Source organism: Helianthus annuus, chromosome 16, assembly GCF_002127325.2.
Source record: "Helianthus annuus cultivar XRQ/B chromosome 16, HanXRQr2.0-SUNRISE, whole genome shotgun sequence".
NCBI lineage: Eukaryota > Viridiplantae > Streptophyta > Magnoliopsida > Asterales > Asteraceae > Helianthus > Helianthus annuus.
The window spans coordinates 82,236,233-82,246,563 of record NC_035448.2 but is presented as its reverse complement, the minus strand read 5'-3'; positions in this window follow the sequence as shown (position 1 = coordinate 82,246,563).

Genomic DNA, 10,331 nt, shown 5'->3' with positions numbered 1-10,331 from the left:
TTTACGCATAAATTCATTTTAAGCATATGTAACCTAAATTTTCACATCTAAACTGATTAGGTAACATTATTAGACATGTTAAGGCATATTTTACTTGTCATAGGACTAGTTAGGCGGTCCGAACGCGTTTTACGCGAACGACACGTTAAAGTAGCGTAAGCTACCTAAACGAGTCGTAATGGGTCTTAAGCACTTAGGATAGGTTTCATTTTAGAATGTGGACTTCCTTAAACATATTACATATGTTCCTATACTCATTTGGTTTACGAAACCTCATTTTACCTTATCCTCCGATTTAGGTCCGTTTATTAACGTAGTTACCTATATTAGGTGCCGTTTGATTCCGTGATCTTTCTAGCATTGCTTGGTGGTTATCTAAAGACTATTGATGTCACACCCCGACCGCGTGTAACATGCAACCGCGGCGGAAAAAGTCGGGGAGTGTTGTGGACAGAATTAATTGTTATACAACCATGGAAATTAAAGTTACATTTTATTTATTAAACAAGGGTAGTACATTGTCTTAAACAGGAAAACAAGGAGTTTATAACATAGTTAACTAAGTCTATCTTCAGTTTTAGTCTCTAAGGCACAGGTCCGCCCTAGTGTCATGATCATCATCCTATGGAATAGCCCCTGAAAACACATGTGAAAGTAGGTACGTCAGCATAAAAATGCCTGTGAGATACATAGGTTTTGTGAAAATGGGATTCATGACTTGAGTTTAAAGAAGTGTCTAATAACAGTCAGTCATGAACCTTGTAATTTGTCTTGCTTTGTAAAACATTTGAAAAACGATAACATCAGATGATATGTATAGATAAGTGCATGGTTAAACGAGTAACCAAGTAAAACGAGTTGAATATAATAAGTTGTTTTGTAAGACAATGTTTTATGAAAAGTATGTTATTTGTATAAAATGTTATATGTCTAAACTGAAATGATTTAGATAACGCTAAGATATGTAATATTATACAAACATTTATATATAGGAAGTACCAGCGGTGTATCCACCATGTTTGCATCATATTACATACTCCACGTTACTCAAACCATTTACCCGAACCAATCCCCCATGTAAATTGTTCATGTATAAACCAAATGTCAAGTGTTATTGTGTAATCCATGTTAAATGTTTATGTGCAATGAAAACTACCAAATGTGTATGTCAATGTCAACGTGTTTATGTTCAATGTAAATCATGTAATGTGTATCCCAAAATGTATCATGTATGGTAAGCAAAATGTATCAACTTAAACCATATGTAAAATGCACAAAACAAGTCTTTGAAGTAAAACGTGGTTTAAATGAACGTTATGTTCTGTGAAAAAATGCATGCTCTATTGTTATTAACATTTATGCGGTATTGTAAACTATGCATACATCCAAGCCTTGAGACTGCGGCGATAAACCCTTAAACAAATTAAAGGTTCATCTAAGTTATGTATATCGAATTCGGTCACTCCTTCCAGTCCTATCTGTCACACCCCCAAAATCCACACGCGGAGTACCACCGCTTGGGAGCGTGACATGACCAGGATCAAGCCACCAATCATATTGAACATAGTATATAATAATCAAAGTAGTTTGTAAAACCCAATTCAATACAATTGATGTCCAAACCAAACATAGTTTAAGTAGCGGAAGCGTAATAATGAGAATCCAATGTATGTAAATAGTTCATGTGTTATAAGTGTAACATAACAACCACGATCCAAGCTCCACAACGACCTGCTCCTCCCTGTGCAAGCTCCATATGTACCTAAGGTCCTGCAAGGCATGCAGCAGAGAGTCAACAACTAGTTGAGCGAGTTCACAGTTAATAGTTCAGTAATTATAATAGTATAGTAAGCCTTGTGTTCGTTCATTAAGTCATGTATCGTATTAGTTCGTATCGCAGCCCTCTAGGCATGTATGCGAAGATTAGGGAAAGTTCTCAAGTATTCTAGACTAGGTACGTTTGTATCGCGGCCACCCGGCACCTGTGCGAAGTTTTAGTGTATAGTTCGAAGCCTTCCTAGGCATGTGTGCGAAGACTAGTCATATTATCGCAGCCAACCCTGGCATGTGTGCGAAGATCAGTCATATTATCGCAGCCAACCCCGGCGTGTGTGCGAAGATCAGTTTTATAAGCATCACTAGTCTAGCAGTATCTTAACCAATCACCTTCCTCACCCGAGGATCATATCACTACATTCCATTATCAAGAGAAGTACAGATAAATGAATCAATCCCATTCCCACCCTGGGAACCCCATGCCTTGGCTGTGTGAACTCACCTTGGTTTGCTCGGTATGCTATGCTCTAGGGTTTATCAAATGTCTAAGTCCGTTACACACGACCTAGGATATGTTACACATGATACAATGTAAGTGTTTGCATCAAATTAGGGTTTGCAAATCCTTGATATTCAAGCAGCTGTGTCTTGTGTGTTTATTGTGTACATGATGATATCACATAGAATGTTCACGCATGCAGAATCATACAGTTGCATTCAGTGTCATACGATTATACACATATAGAATCATACATCATGTAATCAGTTCATCGCATTCACATAATTCATGCGTCACGCCTTTGCTTTCACGGTTTAATCTTACGTGGATATTAATCTAATTGTCACTGCTAACATTCTTAATACATTCAGCAGTGTTAATACCTTTACAAGTTTAACGAAATTGACTACTTAACAAAGTGATATTCCCATCTTAACAGATTGAACATTATATAACATACATCACAAAGCCTCATATTAAACACACACAAAATCAGACAAGGTCTTGCCCTACTTAAAACTCAGACAAGTGTGTGGGGGGGGGGGGTTTCCCCTGTTTAAAAGTCAGACAAGAGAACAGTCATGAAAGTCGGACCACCTCCTATGTTGAAAGGTCGGACACACTTACAATGATTGAAACTCGGACCCCCTTAAAACATACTGAAGGTCGGACCTAGATTACATAAAAATTCGGACCATAAGTATTGTTGAAACGCTCGGACCTTTACAATGCTTAAAAGGTCGGACTTCATATCTACTACTTAAAACTCGGACCTACACAACATATAGAACTCGGACCCATGTGTAATGTAGAGCTCGGACATTTGACAAGGGTTGAAGCTGAAAGTCGGACCCTTTGATGTTTGATATAAAGCTCGGACATGGTGCTTAACATGAAACTCGGACTAGGGCTGCCCATTAAACTCGGACATACATGTGTGAGGAAACTCGGACAAGAGTAACATCTTGTGAAACTCGGACAAGAAGCATTCATTTAAGAACTTCGGACTTCGCTTATCTCAAGTACTCGGACTAGTTTACATATCTTTAAAAGTCGGACCCCTTTGTGTTGTTTTAAAAGTCGGACACATCAATATGTATAAGAAGTCGGACCAATTCATCATTTCAAAAACTCAGACAAACTAGCAATCACAATTGAAACAATTACGTTCTATCATTCCATCAGTTACGTTTCAGTATTCATACGATCGTGAATCCTTATTTTCACATATATTACAGTATGATAATCTTAATCAAAATCAATGATTTTAGCACATCACGTATCCAATCATCAGGCAGTCGATTATACAACCAATCAACAACATTATCACAATAAACAGAATCAAATCAACAACTACAGAACTAGCATGAGAAGAACTAGGGTTTACAAGAATCACAAGAATCAAGGATTAATAACAATTAAACAATCAATTACTAACAACCAACAATGATTAAGCAATTACCTTGATTGATTCCAAATGGATTGAAAGATCAAACTTGATGCAAAAGACTTGTGAAACCAAGAATGATGAGAAGATGGTTGTAGAGAGAATTAGAGGAGGTGAAAGTACGTGTTTTGATTCTTTGTGAATGATTAGAGAATGATTAGGGTAGGAGATTAGGGTTAAGAATCTCTTGGATTTCACTAATTACGCTCTACCTCCCTAAGTATCATATGTTACACATGTACACCATATCATAACAATTTCATAGTTTCACCACCAAGTTCATATATTTACCAATTTCACACTTAACAAACAACCATGCACAATCACACAATACGATTCATTGCATCAAAACATATATAATTCCATGGCAACTAATTGTGCAAATAAACAACTAAACAATAAGTGAACGTGCAATAATTGCGAGATAGAAATCTTGAAAACTCGAGTTGTCACATTATCCCCAACTTAAAAGAAATTTCGTCCCGAAATTTGGTATGCACTCACTGAGGAAGCTAGGTAAGCTGTATTGTTCACTGATTTTCCTGGGGTGTCACATCATCCCCCCGTTGATTTGGAATTTCGTCCCGAAATTCCGCTGTAGTAGCTTCAGCCTCAGTAGTAGTTGCATTGGTTTCGAATAACTGGGGGTACTTTTCTTTCATTTGGTCTTCGCGTTCCCAGGTGTACTCTGGGCCACGTCGGGAGTTCCAACGAACTCGAACAAGAGGGATTCTCTTGCTTTTGAGGACCTTAACATCCCGGTCAGTGATTTTAACTGGCTCCTCGACGAACTGCAACCGCTCGTCGATAGTTAGTTCCTTAAAAGGAACTATGAGTGTCTCATCTGACAGGCACTTCTTCAGATTCGACACGTGAAATACATTGTGAACTGCACCGAGTTCAGCTGGTAGGTTTAGTCTATAGGCCACTTTGCCAATCTTTTCAATGATTTCCAACGGTCCGACATACCGCGGATTTAGTTTGCCCCGTTTGCCAAAACGAACCACACCCTTCCAGGGTGAGACTTTTAGTAAAACCCGGTCCCCGACCTGAAATTCCAATGGTTTCCTACGCTTATCCGTGTATGCTGTCTGACGGTCGCGTGCTGCCGCCATGCGTTGTCGTATTTGTGCAATCTTTTCTGTGGTGTCCACTACAATCTCTGGACCCGTGATCTGACTATCCCCAACCTCTGCCCAACAGAGAGGTGACCGGCATTTACGCCCGTACAATGCCTCGAATGGAGCGGCTTGTATGCTGGTGTGATAACTGTTATTATACGAAAATTCCACTAACGGAAGATGCTTTTCCCAGCCGTTGCCGAAATCGATAACACATGCCCGAAGCATGTCTTCAAGAGTTTGGATCGTTCGCTCAGACTGCCCATCCGTCTGAGGATGATACGCTATGCTCATGTCTAACCGTGAGCCGAAAGATTTGTGCATCGCTTGCCATAGCTCTGACGTGAATCGTGCATCCCGATCCGAAATGATGGAGGTGGGCACCCCGTGCCTCGAAACAACTTCTTTAAGATAAACGTCTGCGAGGGTGGAGAACTTATCCGTTTCCTTAATGGCCAGGAAGTGTGCAGACTTGGTGAGTCGATCCACGATCACCCATATAGTATCATTCCCACGCTGGGATCTGGGTAGGCCTGTAACAAAATCCATGGAAATTTCTTCCCATTTCCATTGCGGTATCTTGGGCTGCTGAAGTAGGCCCGCTGGTTTCTGATACTCCACTTTGACTTTTGCACACGTCAAACATTTGCCGACGTAGGTAGCGATGTGGGCTTTCATGCTAGGCCACCAGTATGTAGTTCTGATGTCGTGGTACATTTTATCCGACCCTGGATGTACCGAGTAGCGTGACTGGTGAGCTTCGTCCATTACCAGCTCGCGTAAACCGCCAAAAAGTGGGACCCAAATACGCCCCGTTACATAGTATGCGTCGTCTTCCTTTTGTTCCATTCGTTGCCTTGAGTCGCGTAAAGCTTCAACTTTGACGTTTTCGGGCTTTAATGCTTCTATCTGAGAAGTTCGTATTTGTGCAGGAAGACTGGACTGAATAGTGAGCTGCAAGGCTCGTACGCGTCTAGGTAGAGTGTCTTTCCGGCTGAGAGCGTCAGCCACAACATTGGCCTTGCCTGGATGGTACTTGATGGCGCATTCGTAATCATTAAGTATCTCGACCCATCGTCGTTGACGCATATTCAACTCCTTCTGCTTGAAGATATGCTCGAGACTCCTGTGATCGGTGTAAATAGTGCACTTGGTACCGTACAGGTAGTGTCGCCATATCTTAAGCGCGAAAACAACAGCTCCTAGCTCTAAATCGTGCGTCGTGTAGTTCCGTTCATGAACCTTGAGTTGACGAGAGGCGTAGGCAATAACTTTATCCCGCTGCATCAATACACAACCAAGCCCCTGTATCGATGCGTCACAATAGACCACAAAATCATCCGTGCCCTCTGGCAATGAGAGAATAGGTGCACTGCAAAGCCTATCCTTTAAGTACTGAAAAGCGGTTTCCTGAGAATCTCCCCAACGATAGGTGACACCTTTGTGTGTCAGCATAGTAAGCGGCTGTGCGATCTTGGAGAAGTCTTTAATGAATCGCCTGTAATACCCCGCCAAACCCAAGAATTGGCGTATTTCCGTTGGTGTACGCGGTGCAAGCCAGTTCCTGATCGAATCTACCTTGGATGGATCGACATGGATCCCATCCCTGTTCACCACATGGCCTAAAAAGTGGACTTCTCGAAGCCAGAAGTCGCATTTTGAAAACTTGGCGTACAATTGCTCCTTTCGAAGAAGTTCCAAGATAAGACGTAAGTGCTGCTCGTGCTCCTCCTGACTCTTGGAGTAGATCAGAATGTCGTCGATGAAAACAATGACGAACTTGTCAAGATAAGGTTTGCACACCCTGTTCATAAGATCCATGAAAACTGCAGGCGCGTTTGCAGCCCAACTGGCATGACTAGGAACTCGTAATGGCCGTAGCGAGTTCTAAATGCTGTCTTGGAGACGTCCTCATCCCGGACTCTCAGCTGGTGATGACTAGATCTCAGATCAACCTTGGAGTAGTAGCTCGACCCTAGCAACTGGTCGAATAAGTCATCCATACGTGGAAGAGAAATAACGATTCTTCACTGTGACCTTCGGTTCGTGGTAATCTATGCACATCCTGAAAGTGCCATCCTTCTTTTTCACAAATAATACTGGAGCTCCCCAAGGCGATACGGTGCGTGAGATATAGATGCTGTCCAAAACTATAGGAATGAGGTCGATAGGGAATGTCTGACCGGCGAGGATAAGATTACAATCCTGAACTATGCACGGCCTCTAGACCTTTACCATTAACTAACACTACGACACGTTGGGTGTTCAAGGGAGTTGGTGTACGTTGAAACAATTGACTATCTTTTAAGAACATAAAACTGGTATCCACACCCAAATCAAGCAAGATAGTAACATAAAAGTCGTCGAGAAGAAACTTACCCATTATTACTGTCACACCCCCAAAATCCCACCTGCGGAGTACTACCGCTTGGAGGCGTGACTGACCAGGATCCAGCCACCAATCATACTGAACAAGCATATAAATAGTTATAATAGTTTAACCAATACGATTGGTGTTTCAAAACAAACAAGTTAAGTTGCAAGCGGAAGCATAAGTTTAAAGTTATAACATAAGTTCAAAAGTTTCAAGTTTAACATAGCACGTAGCAATCCGTGTCCCATAACGACCCTCCTCCATGCAAGCTCCAGCTCAGTACCTATGGTCCTGCAAAGCATGTAGTAACGAGTCAACAACTAGTTGAGTGAGTTCACGGTTGGGTGTTCGTTTTAGTTGTTTCAAAAACAGTTTCCTTTAACTGGCATCCTGCCGTGGGGGTTACCCCAAAGTTTAAAAACGTGACATGTTCATTCCCAGTTACTCCGGCATTCCAGCCGTGGGGGCTACCCCATGTTAGTTATCAGGCATTTCGGCCGTGGGGGCTACCCCATGCGTACACTAGACTCGTTACCATATCGACTGCTGACTGTAGTCATGTTTATGTGCCCTGAAAAACATCAATGTCTATCATCATTGACGTGCCCCAGATCCATTAGTTCACGCCCGTCCTCTGCGGCACGGTGTGAGGCTTGTCAGACCTAAATAGCGCTATCTAACTAATGACCCGCTCGCCATTGGCCCGGCGATTAGTCGATACAAAAAGGAGGGACTTCGTGATAGAGTTTTAGTCTAGTACGTTTATCCGTCCATCCGGACGAGGAATCACATTCCTGAACCACTGACGTCCTACCCAAGGAGGACGAGGAATCCATGTTCCTTAACCCCGTTCCCAACCCAGGGAATCCCATGCTTTATAGAGGGTGTGAACTCACCTTGGTTTGCTCGGCAGTTAATCACAGAAAGTCAATCAAGTCGCAAGTAGTCAATAACGTCCTAACACGGATATCACTTATAATCAGATTCGAACCAAGCAGTGCACGTACAAGTAGCAGTTACGGCATACAGTTTCTATCATGGCAGTTTAACAACAGTGCACAGTATCACCTTTGACAGTTATATACGAACCCAAGGTCCAAGTGTGAGGCCCAAACAGTTGGGCTCGTGATAACAGGCCCAAACAACACGTATAGAAGCACAGAAGTTCCTAAGTCCGGCCCACTAACCTAGGCCCAAAAGTGTGGTCTCGAGTCGCAACCGGACTCGCAAGCATGGTCTCGAGTCATGCTGTGTGTGCTGATCTCAGGTGGTTGCGAGTCGCAACCGGTGTCGCAACCATGGTTTCGGCTTGTCATGCTAAGGTCTCGAGTCGCAACGGGACTCGTAACCTGTGGTCTCGGCTTGTCCTGATATGGTTGCGAGTCGCAACCGCGTGGTCTCGAGTCATCACGCTGTGGTTGCGAGTCGCAACCGGGTGATTGCGAGTCGGTAGCAGTCGTTTTCATGTTCACGTGTTGATGCAGATGTAGTCAGCCAAATTGTACAATATAATCAGGCCCAAATCCGGAAATAACCAATAGAATTCCACTAACATATTTCCTAATCAGGCCATTAGTCAAAGGTGGATCAAAATCACAAGGGTTTTCAATCTTCAACTATCATTCAAAGTGTTCTTCAAATATTCAAACCCATATTCAACAAGTTCATAACATATTAATCACTTATTCAACCAAAACTATGAACAAGCATCAAAACACTTAACATAACATACAACTCATATATGTCCGATTTCATGCCAAGTGCAACCCGATTTTATGTATCATCAAGATCTAGTAGTTTAAACTCTATTCATCTTTTGACAACAAATGGTTATTTCATCAAACAAGCTTCTTGATAAACAATCATCTCATATAAAAGAACAACTTAACCATCAAACTCAAAACACTAAGCATAACATGAATCATCAATATTCATACATCACAAATCACAACAAAAATCAACCATAAACATTAAAAACACTAACCGGTTAAATGGGTTTCGAGGGTGTGTGTAAAGCTTCCAACCGGGTGTGTGTGTGAGCCGATCCAAGTCCAAATCCGAGAATGATGAAGTGTTTGTGTTCTAGATTTTAAGTGAGAGAGAAGTAGGAGAGTGTGTGTGTTCTAATGTTCAACAAAATGGTAAAACTAACTAAGGTGTGGTATATATAGGCTAGTTCAAGTGGTGCACCCTTAATGGGTTTCGAGTGGGGGGTTTACGGCCCAAAGGCCCAACCGGTCACTATGCACTCGAGACCTCATGGTCTCGAGTCGGGTTCTTTGTTCTCGGGTTGGGTTCTCGGTTCACATAAAACACGTACACGTATATATATACAAATGCACACATACAAAGCACATAAAAGTTCACGTTTATCATTAAGTTTAATCATTCAACTAATCACATAATGTACAAGCAAGTTACATCACGACACAACGAAAGGTTCTAGATTTCGAGTTGTCACATCATCCCCAAGTTGAAAGAAATTTCGTCCCGAAATTTGATGGCACTCACTGAGGAAGCTAGTTAAGTTGCATGGTTTTCCTGGTTTTCCTGGGGTGTCACATCCACCCCCGTTGATCTGGAATTTCGTCCCGAAATTCCGTAGCTTCAGCCTCAGTAGCGTTTGTACTGTTCTCAAACAGTTGGGGATACTTTTGTTTCATCCGATCTTCGCGCTCCCAGGTAAACTCTGGGCCGCGACGTGAGTTCCAACGAACTCGAACAAGAGGTATTCTAGTGCTCTTGAGGACCTTAACATCCCGGTCCGTGATTTCGACAGGTTCTTCGACGAATTTCAACTGTTCGTCGATCGTGAGTTCCTTCAGAGGAACTACGTGCGTCTCATCTGACAGACACTTCTTCAGATTTGACACATGGAAAACGTTGTGAACTGCACCGAGTTCTGCTGGTAATTTCAGTCTGTAGGCCACCTTGCCTATTTTCTCGATGATTTCAAAAGGTCCAACGTATCGTGGGTTAAGTTTGCCTCGTTTACCAAAACGAACAACACCCTTCCAGGGTGAAACTTTGAGTAATACCCGCTCCCCAACCTGGAGCTCAAGTGGTTTCCGGCCCTTATCGGCGTAGGCCTTCTGACGGTCTCGAGCGGCCGCC